The sequence below is a fragment of the Pseudophryne corroboree genome, chromosome 11, assembly GCF_028390025.1.
Source record: "Pseudophryne corroboree isolate aPseCor3 chromosome 11, aPseCor3.hap2, whole genome shotgun sequence".
Classification (NCBI taxonomy): Eukaryota; Metazoa; Chordata; class Amphibia; order Anura; family Myobatrachidae; genus Pseudophryne; species Pseudophryne corroboree.
The window spans coordinates 69,735,853-69,752,527 of record NC_086454.1 but is presented as its reverse complement, the minus strand read 5'-3'; the positions used below and the strand labels follow the sequence as shown (position 1 = coordinate 69,752,527).

Genomic DNA, 16,675 nt, shown 5'->3' with positions numbered 1-16,675 from the left:
TATGTACTGCAGAAAAGTGGAGGAGGTCATAAGAGCAGACCAGTACATACAGGTTTGAATGTGGGATGTCTCATAAAGCTGTCCAATCATTTCAAGGACAACCTTTGGGAACTTGAGACAGGATTGTATACAAATTAGTTCACAGTTTAAATAGTGGTCTGTTACCTATTGGACTTCACAGTACTACGCGTTCTGTGAACAAAGACCAGCAGAATGAAGAAGAATTCTTTCTATAACAAATCTCCAAATAGACGTGTTTCCAAGAAGCTTGCCAGTATGGTACCGAAGACTACTAAACCACAGAAAGTGGGGAAAGAAAATGTACCAAATGCAAGGAAAAAAACTGCAAAGGCAAAGTGTGCAGTTCTTTCTCGAAACTGGGAAGCCAACATCGATGTGGAGCAAGCAGTGAACTTCCAGAATGACCCAGCTACACCTAATTTTATGCCATTAATGGATGATATTGGTATAATGGAGCAAGACAACGTTTTACCAGAGAACAGTACAGTCACACCAGTGTTACCATGTAGCAGATCCCCGCTTGGACTCCGTAGGAAACTTGAGTACATGGGAGTCAGTGATGGTGTCTGTACAAGCACCTGTGCTGAGTTGGTGAGTCAGCTGATGGGTGAGGTAAAAGAATTGAGAGCCGAGATGAGGACACAGCTCAGGGCTGAAGTGGACATTATGAGTGTTGCTTTGGTGGAAACTGTTAGAAATGTTGTTCAGGACACTGTCCATGAGTCTGTTCGAGAGGCTGCTGTTGAGTGGAAGAATGCTATTACTGAGCAAAGTACTACAATGAAAGAGACAGAATCTCAAAATCCCAAACAATTCTTAAATGATTTTGACAATGTCTGCATGGAAGATGACTTACTTTTCACTAACGATGCCACTGCACCGATAACACCAGTACAGCAACCAACAGTAAGAAGGACTGGCGATAGTGATACAGGAGTGCCACACAGGTTCAGCACACCTGAGCGACTTACACAAAGTGATTTTTCAGCGATAGCAGGAAGACCTGTGGAAAACATAACACTCAGAAACATCTCACCTGAAACAGATTTATTGCTGTTCACCCTGAGCAAGGGACATCTTCATCGATATGCCCAAGCCATATTCCAGGAGCATGTTCCACACCAACTGTACCTGGCTTGGGTTAATAATGTGAACTTTGATGGTAACAAGATAAAAAGGGCGCTACCAGTAAATCTAAAGGAGGATATCCTGAAGCGATGTGGGGAGAAATTCCAACTAATAAACAGTGATATTACAAAGATTAAGAGTACTTTGAATTCATTGCTAAGGATGCGCAGAGTACAGCCCTGGGATAATGATGTCCAACGTGGAACTCTGCTAATTTCAGCCCAAAGCCATGTATTGAACCACAGCCTCTGCCTAACCTAATACTGTCCATTGTTAGATACTGTATATCCTGCAACAGTCATTGCTAGATACTGTATTTCCTGCAGCAGCTATTGTACTGTATATTTCATGTACTGTACACTATATATAAAAAATACGATTTGAATGCCGAGTTATTGTCACAAGTTTTCTCAGCTTCTAACTTTAGTGTATGCAGCTACAATATTAAAAGTTTTTTTTATACATTTCTTGTTCCTTGCAATAAAAAAATATGTTATGTATTTAAAAATATAATTGCTTCAGCTTCACTCATTACTGGTCAAACAATGTAGTCCTCGGTGCAGGGATGCCATCAGTGTGGGAGGTATCCTCAGTGCAGGAGTTCAGAGGTGCTGGCAGTGTTGGCAATGTGGGTGTACCGGAAGTGTCCTCGGTGCAGGGGTCCCATCAGTGTCGGCAGTATGGGAGATGTCCTCAGTCCATGAGAGCTAACAATAGGTGTGCCGGCAGGGTAGTGGTGTCGGCAGTGTGGGAGGTGTCCTCAGTGTAGGAGTGCTGGCAATAGGTGTGCCGGCAGAACGGGGGTGTCGGCAGTGTCAACAGTGCGGGAGGTGTCCTCATTGCAGGAGTTCAGGGGTGCCGGCAGTGTGGGGTTGCCGGAAGTGTCCTCGGTGTAGAAGTGCCAGCAGTGTGGGAGGTGTCCTCAGTCCATGAGTGCTAGCAATAGGTGTGCCGGCAGGGCAGGGGTGTCGGCAGTGTAAAAGGTGTCCTCATTGCAGGAGTGCCGGCAGTGAGGGCGGTGTCCTCATTGCAGGAGTTCAGGGGTACCGGCAGCGTGGGAGTGCCGGAAGTGTCCTCAGTGCAGGGGTGACGGCAGTGTCGGCAGTGCAGGAGGTGTCCTTAGTGTAGGAATTCTGGCAGTATCCCCAGTGCAGGAGTGTCAGCAGTGCAGGCAGTGCCAGTGGTGTCCTCAGTGCAGGGGTGTCGGCAGTGTCGGCAGTGCGGGAGTACTGGAGGTGTCCTTAGTGCAAGAGTTCAGGGGTGTCGGCAGTTTGGGAGTGCCAGAAGTGTCCTCGGTGCAGGGGTTCCAGCAGTGTTGGCAGTGTGGGAGGTGTCCCCAGTGCAGGAGTTCAGGGGTGCTGGCAGTGTCGGCAGTGTGGGAGTGTCGGAAGTGTCCTCGGTGCAGGGGTGCCAGCAGTGCGGGAGGTGTCCTCAGTCTAGGAGTGCTGGCAGTATCCCCAGTGCAGGTGTGCCGGCAGTGTCGACAGTGCGGGAGGTGTCCTCATTGCAGGAATTCAGGGGTGCCGGCAGTGTGGGGTTGCCGTAAGTGTCCTCGGTGTAGAAGTGCCGGCAGTGCGGGAGGTGTCCTCAGTCCATGAGTGCTAGCAATAGGTGTGCCGGCAGGGCAGGGGTGTCGGCAGTGCAAAAGGTGTGCTCATTGCAGGAGTGCTGGCAGTGACGGCGGTGTCCTCATTGCAGGAGTTCAGGGGTGCCAGCAGTGTGGGAGTGCCAGAAGTGTCGTCTGTGCAGGGGTGCCGGCAGTGTCGGCAGTGGAGGAGGTGTCCTCAGTGCAGGAATGCTGGCAGTATACCCAGTGCAGGAGTGTCAGCAGTGCGGGAAGTGCCGGCGGTGTCCTCAGTGCAGGGGTACCGGCAGTGTCGGCAGTGCGGGAGTACTGGAGGTGTCCTTGGTGCAGGAGTTCAAGTGTGTCGGCAGTGTGGGAGTGCCAGAAGTGTCCTTGGTGCGAGAGGTGTCTTCAGTGCAGGAGTGCTGGCAGTATCCCCAGCGCAGGGGTGCCAGAAGTGTCAGCAGTCAGGGGTGCAGGCAGTGTGGGAGTGCCGGAAGTGTCCTCGGTGCAAAAGTGCTGGCAGTGTCGGCAGTGCAGGAGGTGTCCTCAGCGCAGGAGTGCTGGCAGCATCCCCAGTGCAGGGGTGCCGGCAGTGTGGGCAGTGCCGGCGGTGTCCTCAGTGCAGGGGTGCCGGTGACTTACTTACCTGCTGCAACGTTTTCAGCCTGTTCGGTCCTGGCTCTGACGCCAAACACCCGTCCTGGACACGCCTGCGTTTCTCTCACTACACCCGCATTTTCTTACCCCCCCCGAAAACGGCTGCAAACGGTGAGTTGATGCCCAGGTACCCCCTCCGCCTGTCAATCTTCGTGCAATCATTGCAGCGATCGCTTTTTTTTCGGTTCCAGCGTCGTTTCCCGTCGATGGCCGTGCGCATAGCGGCCGTCGCACATGTGCAGTAGGGACCCGATTGCAGCTGTGCGAACGACAACACGCTGCGATTGGGTCATAATGACCCCCTAAGTCCAGAACTACTTAGAAACTGCACAACATTTTTTACCATAACAGGCCTGCAGAAGTGATCAAAGCCTTGGTATGGGGAAAAAAAAAAAACCCATAGGCGGAGGTTAGTTTGTCGCACGGGCTGAAAAAAGCATCTTCGTCTGATCAACTCGTAATGAGGCCCTTTATTTGGAAATATTTTATCATTGCAAAATCTTATAATATGTTCTTTTACTCTATAGCACTAAGGTTTTTATTAACTTATTAACTTATTATTTAATTTCACTTTAGATTTCATTCACCTCTGTGCTTTGAGCAACATACTGTATAGTAAGCAGGGACGTGCCCACCGCACGTCACTGATAGTAACATTTCCCAGCCAGGATAAAATCTGTAACCCCCAAGGAGTCTACTTCAAAGGCCTCTCACACTGAGATTTTCACACCTACACAATTAGCAATTAGACTTTAAAGCTGGCCATACTGATTACAGTGTCTATTTAACAGCAATGTTAGTGCGAAGCTATGTTACGTGATGCACTGGCCACCCAGTGGTGAAACTATCAATTGTCACGAACTGTCACGGCACAATATGATGGCACAAAAGTACAAGGAATACATGTCATGCCAAATTTACTACCATAGCTCTGTTTTCAGAAAGGTAATAGTGGACACATCTGTACATTGGTGACCAAATGTGCCAAAGTGAAAGCAGATAAAGGTTTTACACATCTTATTTTATTATACATCAACAAAAAACTACATACTTGTGTGATAAAAAGGTATCAAGCAAAGGCACTGCTGTGATTTGAACTCAGGATCTCCTGTTTACTAGACAGGCGCTTTAACCAACTAAGCCTCAGTGCCACTTGCACTGCCTTATGTATAATGACAAATTATATGTCTAAAGTATAATATTTTTTATTATTTTTATATATTTTTTTGAAACAAGTATTTTATTAATTCTTTAAACAGTTGGAAACTTACAGTAAGTTATGTAATGCTTTTCTCTCCTTTATTTTGTATATACAGGCCCTACATTCATACAATGTCTTGTCCAAGTCACTTGTTAATATGCTTTATTGTAATAGATATTATGGCGTTGTTATTAATGTAGTCATCCCTGGGAAATTAAAGTCAGTCTTTTGTTGGTACTCATACAGTTAAAAAGTAGTCCTGAAATGAAAAAATGAGATCTCAATGATAGAATTAATGTTAACATTTTATCTGGAAGCTTGCTCAATAAATGGAAAGATTGATTTCTGGAATTTCTTTCCTAACACAATATTGTTTATGTTAAGTAATACATAATCCATTATTTTCTATTGCTCTCCAAACTCTGATGACTAAATTGTCTATCCATTTATCTTGAGAAACTCACATTGTTACTGACTTTTGTTTAAACATTTCCTCTGACTGGACACCATATTGTTTCTGGAGATTGCTCAGACATGAATATTGCCAATTTCTGGAATTCTTTTCTAGTTACCTTGGCATCAATTTACTTCTACAAAAAAACTGATATTAGAAAAGGGGAATATTGCATTTTTTTGTGTTTTCTGATTTGGACTGTATCTAGAAATGTGGTACATTTTACTGAACATGTGAGAAAGGGTAAAGGCTGCTGAAGCATTCACGTGTCTTTTTGTGATGAATTAACAACAAACTATGTTCTGAGATGATGAAAATAAATGAAAGGCACTGCTGAGATTTGAACTCAGGATCTCCTGTTTACGAGACAGGCGCTTTAACCAACTAAGCCACAGCACCACATGATGCTCAAAAGCTTCACAAAGAAAAATGATATATCTAAGATATGCTATTTGGTAACAATTTTTGACATTCTTATAACTATTGCTTCATCAATTTTTCAAACCGGTGGAAATTTAGAGTATAAATAGAAAGTTGTGTTCTCTCTTTTCATTCATGATTTACAGGACCTACATTCTTAAAATATCTTGTCAAAGTAATTTTCTAATATATTTTTTTAGCACTTTTATTGATTTCTCTGTAAGTAATGCTACATGGGAATAAATGTCAATTAATTTTTGATATTCAGAAAACAAAAACATGTAGTAAAATTAAGAACTCTGTTTTAAAAAGTCAGAATTATGGTGAACATTCTTTATTTATGCTTTTTCAAGAGAATTTTAGCTTTTCATCAAGAAGTATTTTCCTAACACAATTTTAAGGATGTTATGGAAATAAATATGGGTTAAATGTCAATGATTCTCTAGCTATGATGACTAAACTGACTCTCAAATTACTGTACCTTGGGAAACTTACTTTTTTACAGACATTTTAACACTTCCTGTGTTAATCTCTTTTGACTGTACTCCAAATTAATTTTGCAGTTACCCAATATGATGAAGGCTATTTTGTAAAAATTCATATATTTACCTTAACATAGGCATATTTCTACAAATTAACTTATATTGAAATAGGGTGAAGTTTTGTTGTTTGTCATCTTCTGACATGGATGGCATCTTTAAACTTTTTTACATTGGTGACCAAATGTGCCAAAGTGAAAGCAGATAAAGGTTTGACACATCTTATTTTGTTATGCATCAACAAAAAACTACATACTGGTGTGATAAAAAGGTATCAAGCAAAGGCACTGCTGTGATTTGAACTCAGGATCTCCTGTTTATTAGACAGGCGCTTTAACCAACTAAGCCACAGTGCCACTTGCACTGCCTTATGTATAATGACAAATTATATGTCTAAAGTATAATATTTTTTATTATTTTTATATATTTTTTTGAAACAAGTATTTTATTAATTCTTTAAACAGTTGGAAACTTACAGTAAGTTATGTAATGCTTTTCTCTCCTTTATTTTGTATATACAGGCCCTACATTCATACAATGTCTTGTCCAAGTCACTTGTTAATATGCTTTATTGTAATAGATATTATGGCGTTGTTATTAATGTAGTCATCCCTGGGAAATTAAAGTCAGTCTTTTGTTGGTACTCATACAGTTAAAAAGTAGTCCTGAAATGAAAAAATGAGATCTCAATGATAGAATTAATGTTAACATTTTATCTGGAAGCTTGCTCAATAAATGGAAAGATTGATTTCTGGAATTTCTTTCCTAACACAATATTGTTTATGTTAAGTAATACATAATCCATTATTTTCTATTGCTCTCCAAACTCTGATGACTAAATTGTCTATCCATTTATCTTGAGAAACTCACATTGTTACTGACTTTTGTTTAAACATTTCCTCTGACTGGACACCATATTGTTTCTGGAGATTGCTCAGACATGAATATTGCCAATTTCTGGAATTCTTTTCTAGTTACCTTGGCATCAATTTACTTCTACAAAAAAACTGATATTAGAAAAGGGGAATATTGCATTTTTTTGTGTTTTCTGATTTGGACTGTATCTAGAAATGTGGTACATTTTACTGAACATGTGAGAAAGGGTAAAGGCTGCTGAAGCATTCACGTGTCTTTTTGTGATGAATTAACAACAAACTATGTTCTGAGATGATGAAAATAAATGAAAGGCACTGCTGAGATTTGAACTCAGGATCTCCTGTTTACGAGACAGGCGCTTTAACCAACTAAGCCACAGCACCACATGATGCTCAAAAGCTTCACAAAGAAAAATGATATATCTAAGATATGCTATTTGGTAACAATTTTTGACATTCTTATAACTATTGCTTCATCAATTTTTCAAACCGGTGGAAATTTAGAGTATAAATAGAAAGTTGTGTTCTCTCTTTTCATTCATGATTTACAGGACCTACATTCTTAAAATATCTTGTCAAAGTAATTTTCTAATATATTTTTTTAGCACTTTTATTGATTTCTCTGTAAGTAATGCTACATGGGAATAAATGTCAATTAATTTTTGATATTCAGAAAACAAAAACATGTAGTAAAATTAAGAACTCTGTTTTAAAAAGTCAGAATTATGGTGAACATTCTTTATTTATGCTTTTTCAAGAGAATTTTAGCTTTTCATCAAGAAGTATTTTCCTAACACAATTTTAAGGATGTTATGGAAATAAATATGGGTTAAATGTCAATGATTCTCTAGCTATGATGACTAAACTGACTCTCAAATTACTGTACCTTGGGAAACTTACTTTTTTACAGACATTTTAACACTTCCTGTGTTATTCTCTTTTGACTGTACTCCAAATTAATTTTGCAGTTACCCAATATGATGAAGGCTATTTTGTAAAAATTCATATATTTACCTTAACATAGGCATATTTCTACAAATTAACTTATATTGAAATAGGGTGAAGTTTTGTTGTTTGTCATCTTCTGACATGGATGGCATCTTTAAACTTTTTTACATTGGTGACCAAATGTGCCAAAGTGAAAGCAGATAAAGGTTTGACACATCTTATTTTGTTATGCATCAACAAAAAACTACATACTGGTGTGATAAAAAGGTATCAAGAAAAGGCACTGCTGTGATTTGAACTCAGGATCTCCTGTTTACTAGACAGGCGCTTTAACCAACTAAGCCACAGTGCCACTTGCACTGCCTTATGTATAATGACAAATTATATGTCTAAAGTATAATATTTTTTATTATTTTTATATATTTTTTTGAAACAAGTATTTTATTAATTCTTTAAACAGTTGGAAACTTACAGTAAGTTATGTAATGCTTTTCTCTCCTTTATTTTGTATATACAGGCCCTACATTCATACAATGTCTTGTCCAAGTCACTTGTTAATATGCTTTATTGTAATAGATATTATGGCATTGTTATTAATGTAGTCATCCCTGGGAAATTAAAGTCAGTCTTTTGTTGGTACTCATACAGTTAAAAAGTAGTCGTGAAATGAAAAAATGAGATCTCAATGATAGAATTAATGTTAACATTTTATCTGGAAGCTTGCTCAATAAATGGAAAGATTGATTTCTGGAATTTCTTTCCTAACACAATATTGTTTATGTTAAGTAATACATAATCCATTATTTTCTATTGCTCTCCAAACTCTGATGACTAAATTGTCTATCCATTTATCTTGAGAAACTCACATTGTTACTGACTTTTGTTTAAACATTTCCTCTGACTGGACACCATATTGTTTCTGGAGATTGCTCAGACATGAATATTGCCAATTTCTGGAATTCTTTTCTAGTTACCTTGGCATCAATTTACTTCTACAAAAAAACTGATATTAAAAAAGGGGAATATTGCATTTTTTTGTGTTTCTGATTTGGACTGTATCTAGAAATGTGGTACATTTTACTGAACATGTGAGAAAGGGTAAAGGCTGCTGAAGCATTCACGTGTCTTTTTGTGATGAATTAACAACAAACTATGTTCTGAGATGATGAAAATAAATGAAAGGCACTGCTGAGATTTGAACTCAGGATCTCCTGTTTACGAGACAGGCGCTTTAACCAACTAAGCCACAGCACCACATGATGCTCAAAAGCTTCACAAAGAAAAATGATATATCTAAGATATGCTATTTGGTAACAATTTTTGACATTCTTATAACTATTGCTTCATCAATTTTTCAAACCGGTGGAAATTTAGAGTATAAATAGAAAGTTGTGTTCTCTCTTTTCATTCATGATTTACAGGACCTACATTCTTAAAATATCTTGTCAAAGTAATTTTCTAATATATTTTTTTAGCACTTTTATTGATTTCTCTGTAAGTAATGCTACATGGGAATAAATGTCAATTAATTTTTGATATTCAGAAAACAAAAACATGTAGTAAAATTAAGAACTCTGTTTTAAAAAGTCAGAATTATGGTGAACATTCTTTATTTATGCTTTTTCAAGAGAATTTTAGCTTTTCATCAAGAAGTATTTTCCTAACACAATTTTAAGGATGTTATGGAAATAAATATGGGTTAAATGTCAATGATTCTCTAGCTATGATGACTAAACTGACTCTCAAATTACTGTACCTTGGGAAACTTACTTTTTTACAGACATTTTAACACTTCCTGTGTTATTCTCTTTTGACTGTACTCCAAATTAATTTTGCAGTTACCCAATATGATGAAGGCTATTTTGTAAAAATTCATATATTTACCTTAACATAGGCATATTTCTACAAATTAACTTATATTGAAATAGGGTGAAGTTTTGTTGTTTGTCATCTTCTGACATGGATGGCATCTTTAAACTTTTTTACATTGGTGACCAAATGTGCCAAAGTGAAAGCAGATAAAGGTTTGACACATCTTATTTTGTTATGCATCAACAAAAAACTACATACTGGTGTGATAAAAAGGTATCAAGCAAAGGCACTGCTGTGATTTGAACTCAGGATCTCCTGTTTACTAGACAGGCGCTTTAACCAACTAAGCCACAGTGCCACTTGCACTGCCTTATGTATAATGACAAATTATATGTCTAAAGTATAATATTTTTTATTATTTTTATATATTTTTTTGAAACAAGTATTTTATTAATTCTTTAAACAGTTGGAAACTTACAGTAAGTTATGTAATGCTTTTCTCTCCTTTATTTTGTATATACAGGCCCTACATTCATACAATGTCTTGTCCAAGTCACTTGTTAATATGCTTTATTGTAATAGATATTATGGCGTTGTTATTAATGTAGTCATCCCTGGGAAATTAAAGTCAGTCTTTTGTTGGTACTCATACAGTTAAAAAGTAGTCGTGAAATGAAAAAATGAGATCTCAATGATAGAATTAATGTTAACATTTTATCTGGAAGCTTGCTCAATAAATGGAAAGATTGATTTCTGGAATTTCTTTCCTAACACAATATTGTTTATGTTAAGTAATACATAATCCATTATTTTCTATTGCTCTCCAAACTCTGATGACTAAATTGTCTATCCATTTATCTTGAGAAACTCACATTGTTACTGACTTTTGTTTAAACATTTCCTCTGACTGGACACCATATTGTTTCTGGAGATTGCTCAGACATGAATATTGCCAATTTCTGGAATTCTTTTCTAGTTACCTTGGCATCAATTTACTTCTACAAAAAAACTGATATTAAAAAAGGGGAATATTGCATTTTTTTGTGTTTCTGATTTGGACTGTATCTAGAAATGTGGTACATTTTACTGAACATGTGAGAAAGGGTAAAGGCTGCTGAAGCATTCACGTGTCTTTTTGTGATGAATTAACAACAAACTATGTTCTGAGATGATGAAAATAAATGAAAGGCACTGCTGAGATTTGAACTCAGGATCTCCTGTTTACGAGACAGGCGCTTTAACCAACTAAGCCACAGCACCACATGATGCTCAAAAGCTTCACAAAGAAAAATGATATATCTAAGATATGCTATTTGGTAACAATTTTTGACATTCTTATAACTATTGCTTCATCAATTTTTCAAACCGGTGGAAATTTAGAGTATAAATAGAAAGTTGTGTTCTCTCTTTTCATTCATGATTTACAGGACCTACATTCTTAAAATATCTTGTCAAAGTAATTTTCTAATATATTTTTTTAGCACTTTTATTAATTTCTCTGTAAGTAATGCTACATGGGAATAAATGTCAATTAATTTTTGATATTCAGAAAACAAAAACATGTAGTAAAATTAAGAACTCTGTTTTAAAAAGTCAGAATTATGGTGAACATTCTTTATTTATGCTTTTTCAAGAGAATTTTAGCTTTTCATCAAGAAGTATTTTCCTAACACAATTTTAAGGATGTTATGGAAATAAATATGGGTTAAATGTCAATGATTCTCTAGCTATGATGACTAAACTGACTCTCAAATTACTGTACCTTGGGAAACTTACTTTTTTACAGACATTTTAACACTTCCTGTGTTATTCTCTTTTGACTGTACTCCAAATTAATTTTGCAGTTACCCAATATGATGAAGGCTATTTTGTAAAAATTCATATATTTACCTTAACATAGGCATATTTCTACAAATTAACTTATATTGAAATAGGGTGAAGTTTTGTTGTTTGTCATCTTCTGACATGGATGGCATCTTTAAACTTTTTTACATTGGTGACCAAATGTGCCAAAGTGAAAGCAGATAAAGGTTTGACACATCTTATTTTGTTATGCATCAACAAAAAACTACATACTGGTGTAATAAAAAGGTATCAAGCAAAGGCACTGCTGTGATTTGAACTCAGGATCTCCTGTTTACTAGAAAGGGGGTTTAACCAACTAAGCCACAGTGCCACTTGCACTGCCTTATGTATAATGACAAATTATATGTCTAAAGTATAATATTTTTTATTATTTTTATATATTTTTTTGAAACAAGTATTTTATTAATTCTTTAAACAGTTGGAAACTTACAGTAAGTTATGTAATGCTTTTCTCTCCTTTATTTTGTATATACAGGCCCTACATTCATACAATGTCTTGTCCAAGTCACTTGTTAATATGCTTTATTGTAATAGATATTATGGCGTTGTTATTAATGTAGTCATCCCTGTGAAATTAAAGTCAGTCTTTTGTTGGTACTCATACAGTTAAAAAGTAGTCGTGAAATGAAAAAATGAGATCTCAATGATAGAATTAATGTTAACATTTTATCTGGAAGCTTGCTCAATAAATGGAAAGATTGATTTCTGGAATTTCTTTCCTAACACAATATTGTTTATGTTAAGTAATACATAATCCATTATTTTCTATTGCTCTCCAAACTCTGATGACTAAATTGTCTATCCATTTATCTTGAGAAACTCACATTGTTACTGACTTTTGTTTAAACATTTCCTCTGACTTGACACCATATTGTTTCTGGAGATTGCTCAGACATGAATATTGCCAATTTCTGGAATTCTTTTCTAGTTACCTTGGCATCAATTTACTTCTACAAAAAAACTGATATTAAAAAAGGGGAATATTGCATTTTTTTGTGTTTCTGATTTGGACTGTATCTAGAAATGTGGTACATTTTACTGAACATGTGAGAAAGGGTAAAGGCTGCTGAAGCATTCACGTGTCTTTTTGTGATGAATTAACAACAAACTATGTTCTGAGATGATGAAAATAAATGAAAGGCACTGCTGAGATTTGAACTCAGGATCTCCTGTTTCCGAGACAGGCGCTTTAACCAACTAAGCCACAGCACCACATGATGCTCAAAAGCTTCACAAAGAAAAATGATATATCTAAGATATGCTATTTGGTAACAATTTTTGACATTCTTATAACTATTGCTTCATCAATTTTTCAAACCGGTGGAAATTTAGAGTATAAATAGAAAGTTGTGTTCTCTCTTTTCATTCATGATTTACAGGACCTACATTCTTAAAATATCTTGTCAAAGTAATTTTCTAATATATTTTTTTAGCACTTTTATTGATTTCTCTGTAAGTAATGCTACATGGGAATAAATGTCAATTAATTTTTGATATTCAGAAAACAAAAACATGTAGTAAAATTAAGAACTCTGTTTTAAAAAGTCAGAATTATGGTGAACATTCTTTATTTATGCTTTTTCAAGAGAATTTTAGCTTTTCATCAAGAAGTATTTTCCTAACACAATTTTAAGGATGTTATGGAAATAAATATGGGTTAAATGTCAATGATTCTCTAGCTATGATGACTAAACTGACTCTCAAATTACTGTACCTTGGGAAACTTACTTTTTTACAGACATTTTAACACTTCCTGTGTTATTCTCTTTTGACTGTACTCCAAATTAATTTTGCAGTTACCCAATATGATGAAGGCTATTTTGTAAAAATTCATATATTTACCTTAACATAGGCATATTTCTACAAATTAACTTATATTGAAATAGGGTGAAGTTTTGTTGTTTGTCATCTTCTGACATGGATGGCATCTTTAAACTTTTTTACATTGGTGACCAAATGTGCCAAAGTGAAAGCAGATAAAGGTTTGACACATCTTATTTTGTTATGCATCAACAAAAAACTACATACTGGTGTAATAAAAAGGTATCAAGCAAAGGCACTGCTGTGATTTGAACTCAGGATCTCCTGTTTACTAGAAAGGGGGTTTAACCAACTAAGCCACAGTGCCACTTGCACTGCCTTATGTATAATGACAAATTATATGTCTAAAGTATAATATTTTTTATTATTTTTATATATTTTTTTGAAACAAGTATTTTATTAATTCTTTAAACAGTTGGAAACTTACAGTAAGTTATGTAATGCTTTTCTCTCCTTTATTTTGTATATACAGGCCCTACATTGATACAATGTCTTGTCCAAGTCACTTGTTAATATGCTTTATTGTAATAGATATTATGGCGTTGTTATTAATGTAGTCATCCCTGTGAAATTAAAGTCAGTCTTTTGTTGGTACTCATACAGTTAAAAAGTAGTCGTGAAATGAAAAAATGAGATCTCAATGATAGAATTAATGTTAACATTTTATCTGGAAGCTTGCTCAATAAATGGAAAGATTGATTTCTGGAATTTCTTTCCTAACACAATATTGTTTATGTTAAGTAATACATAATCCATTATTTTCTATTGCTCTCCAAACTCTGATGACTAAATTGTCTATCCATTTATCTTGAGAAACTCACATTGTTACTGACTTTTGTTTAAACATTTCCTCTGACTGGACACCATATTGTTTCTGGAGATTGCTCAGACATGAATATTGCCAATTTCTGGAATTCTTTTCTAGTTACCTTGGCATCAATTTACTTCTACAAAAAAACTGATATTAAAAAAGGGGAATATTGCATTTTTTTGTGTTTTCTGATTTGGACTGTATCTAGAAATGTGGTACATTTTACTGAACATGTGAGAAAGGGTAAAGGCTGCTGAAGCATTCACGTGTCTTTTTGTGATGAATTAACAACAAACTATATTCTGAGATGATGAAAATAAATGAAAGGCACTGCTGAGATTTGAACTCAGGATCTCCTGTTTACGAGACAGGCGCTTTAACCAACTAAGCCACAGCACCACATGATGCTCAAAAGCTTCACAAAGAAAAATGATATATCTAAGATATGCTATTTGGTAACAATTTTTGACATTCTTATAACTATTGCTTCATCAATTTTTCAAACAGGTGGAAATTTAGAGTATAAATAGAAAGTTGTGTTCTCTCTTTTCATTCATGATTTACAGGACCTACATTCTTAAAATATCTTGTCAAAGTAATTTTCTAATATATTTTTTTAGCACTTTTATTGATTTCTCTGTAAGTAATGCTACATGGGAATAAATGTCAATTAATTTTTGATATTCAGAAAACAAAAACATGTAGTAAAATTAAGAACTCTGTTTTAAAAAGTCAGAATTATGGTGAACATTCTTTATTTATGCTTTTTCAAGAGAATTTTAGCTTTTCATCAAGAAGTATTTTCCTAACACAATTTTAAGGATGTTATGGAAATAAATATGGGTTAAATGTCAATGATTCTCTAGCTATGATGACTAAACTGACTCTCAAATTACTGTACCTTGGGAAACTTACTTTTTTACAGACATTTTAACACTTCCTGTGTTATTCTCTTTTGACTGTACTCCAAATTAATTTTGCAGTTACCCAATATGATGAAGGCTATTTTGTAAAAATTCATATATTTACCTTAACATAGGCATATTTCTACAAATTAACTTATATTGAAATAGGGTGAAGTTTTGTTGTTTGTCATCTTCTGACATGGATGGCATCTTTAAACTTTTTTACATTGGTGACCAAATGTGCCAAAGTGAAAGCAGATAAAGGTTTGACACATCTTATTTTGTTATGCATCAACAAAAAACTACATACTGGTGTAATAAAAAGGTATCAAGCAAAGGCACTGCTGTGATTTGAACTCAGGATCTCCTGTTTACTAGAAAGGGGGTTTAACCAACTAAGCCACAGTGCCACTTGCACTGCCTTATGTATAATGACAAATTATATGTCTAAAGTATAATATTTTTTATTATTTTTATATATTTTTTTGAAACAAGTATTTTATTAATTCTTTAAACAGTTGGAAACTTACAGTAAGTTATGTAATGCTTTTCTCTCCTTTATTTTGTATATACAGGCCCTACATTCATACAATGTCTTGTCCAAGTCACTTGTTAATATGCTTTATTGTAATAGATATTATGGCGTTGTTATTAATGTAGTCATCCCTGTGAAATTAAAGTCAGTCTTTTGTTGGTACTCATACAGTTAAAAAGTAGTCGTGAAATGAAAAAATGAGATCTCAATGATAGAATTAATGTTAACATTTTATCTGGAAGCTTGCTCAATAAATGGAAAGATTGATTTCTGGAATTTCTTTCCTAACACAATATTGTTTATGTTAAGTAATACATAATCCATTATTTTCTATTGCTCTCCAAACTCTGATGACTAAATTGTCTATCCATTTATCTTGAGAAACTCACATTGTTACTGACTTTTGTTTAAACATTTCCTCTGACTGGACACCATATTGTTTCTGGAGATTGCTCAGACATGAATATTGCCAATTTCTGGAATTCTTTTCTAGTTACCTTGGCATCAATTTACTTCTACAAAAAAACTGATATTAAAAAAGGGGAATATTGCATTTTTTTGTGTTTTCTGATTTGGACTGTATCTAGAAATGTGGTACATTTTACTGAACATGTGAGAAAGGGTAAAGGCTGCTGAAGCATTCACGTGTCTTTTTGTGATGAATTAACAACAAACTATATTCTGAGATGATGAAAATAAATGAAAGGCACTGCTGAGATTTGAACTCAGGATCTCCTGTTTACGAGACAGGCGCTTTAACCAACTAAGCCACAGCACCACATGATGCTCAAAAGCTTCACAAAGAAAAATGATATATCTAAGATATGCTATTTGGTAACAATTTTTGACATTCTTATAACTATTGCTTCATCAATTTTTCAAACCGGTGGAAATTTAGAGTATAAATAGAAAGTTGTGTTCTCTCTTTTCATTCATGATTTACAGGACCTACATTCTTAAAATATCTTGTCAAAGTAATTTTCTAATATTTTTTTTAGCACTTTTATTAATTTCTCTGTAAGTAATGCTACATGGGAATAAATGTCAATTCATTTTTGATATTCAGAAAACAAAAACATGTAGTAAAATTAAGAACTCTGTTTTAAAAAGTCAGA

General features: G+C 35.4%; 11 non-coding genes across 11 annotated transcripts; all 11 read right to left on the bottom strand.

Moving 5' to 3' along the window:
* Nucleotides 1-4,450: 4,450 nt before the first annotated feature.
* TRNAT-AGU (transfer RNA threonine (anticodon AGU)) lies at nt 4,451-4,524 on the bottom strand. Its single transcript has one exon. It is a non-coding gene; the product is annotated as a tRNA-Thr (tRNA).
* Nucleotides 4,525-5,353: 829 nt separating this feature from the next.
* Nucleotides 5,354-5,427, bottom strand: TRNAT-CGU (transfer RNA threonine (anticodon CGU)). Its single transcript has one exon. It is a non-coding gene; the product is annotated as a tRNA-Thr (tRNA).
* An 842-nt stretch (nt 5,428-6,269) lies between these two features.
* On the bottom strand, nt 6,270-6,343 carry TRNAI-AAU (transfer RNA isoleucine (anticodon AAU)). The gene has a single exon. It is a non-coding gene; the product is annotated as a tRNA-Ile (tRNA).
* An 829-nt stretch (nt 6,344-7,172) lies between these two features.
* On the bottom strand, nt 7,173-7,246 carry TRNAT-CGU (transfer RNA threonine (anticodon CGU)). Its single transcript has one exon. It is a non-coding gene; the product is annotated as a tRNA-Thr (tRNA).
* Nucleotides 7,247-8,088: 842 nt separating this feature from the next.
* On the bottom strand, nt 8,089-8,162 carry TRNAT-AGU (transfer RNA threonine (anticodon AGU)). Its single transcript has one exon. It is a non-coding gene; the product is annotated as a tRNA-Thr (tRNA).
* An 828-nt stretch (nt 8,163-8,990) lies between these two features.
* Nucleotides 8,991-9,064, bottom strand: TRNAT-CGU (transfer RNA threonine (anticodon CGU)). The gene has a single exon. It is a non-coding gene; the product is annotated as a tRNA-Thr (tRNA).
* An 842-nt stretch (nt 9,065-9,906) lies between these two features.
* Nucleotides 9,907-9,980, bottom strand: TRNAT-AGU (transfer RNA threonine (anticodon AGU)). The gene has a single exon. It is a non-coding gene; the product is annotated as a tRNA-Thr (tRNA).
* An 828-nt stretch (nt 9,981-10,808) lies between these two features.
* On the bottom strand, nt 10,809-10,882 carry TRNAT-CGU (transfer RNA threonine (anticodon CGU)). The gene has a single exon. It is a non-coding gene; the product is annotated as a tRNA-Thr (tRNA).
* Nucleotides 10,883-12,626: 1,744 nt separating this feature from the next.
* TRNAP-CGG (transfer RNA proline (anticodon CGG)) lies at nt 12,627-12,700 on the bottom strand. Its single transcript has one exon. It is a non-coding gene; the product is annotated as a tRNA-Pro (tRNA).
* Nucleotides 12,701-14,445: 1,745 nt separating this feature from the next.
* Nucleotides 14,446-14,519, bottom strand: TRNAT-CGU (transfer RNA threonine (anticodon CGU)). Its single transcript has one exon. It is a non-coding gene; the product is annotated as a tRNA-Thr (tRNA).
* Nucleotides 14,520-16,264: 1,745 nt separating this feature from the next.
* TRNAT-CGU (transfer RNA threonine (anticodon CGU)) lies at nt 16,265-16,338 on the bottom strand. The gene has a single exon. It is a non-coding gene; the product is annotated as a tRNA-Thr (tRNA).
* Nucleotides 16,339-16,675: the final 337 nt, after the last annotated feature.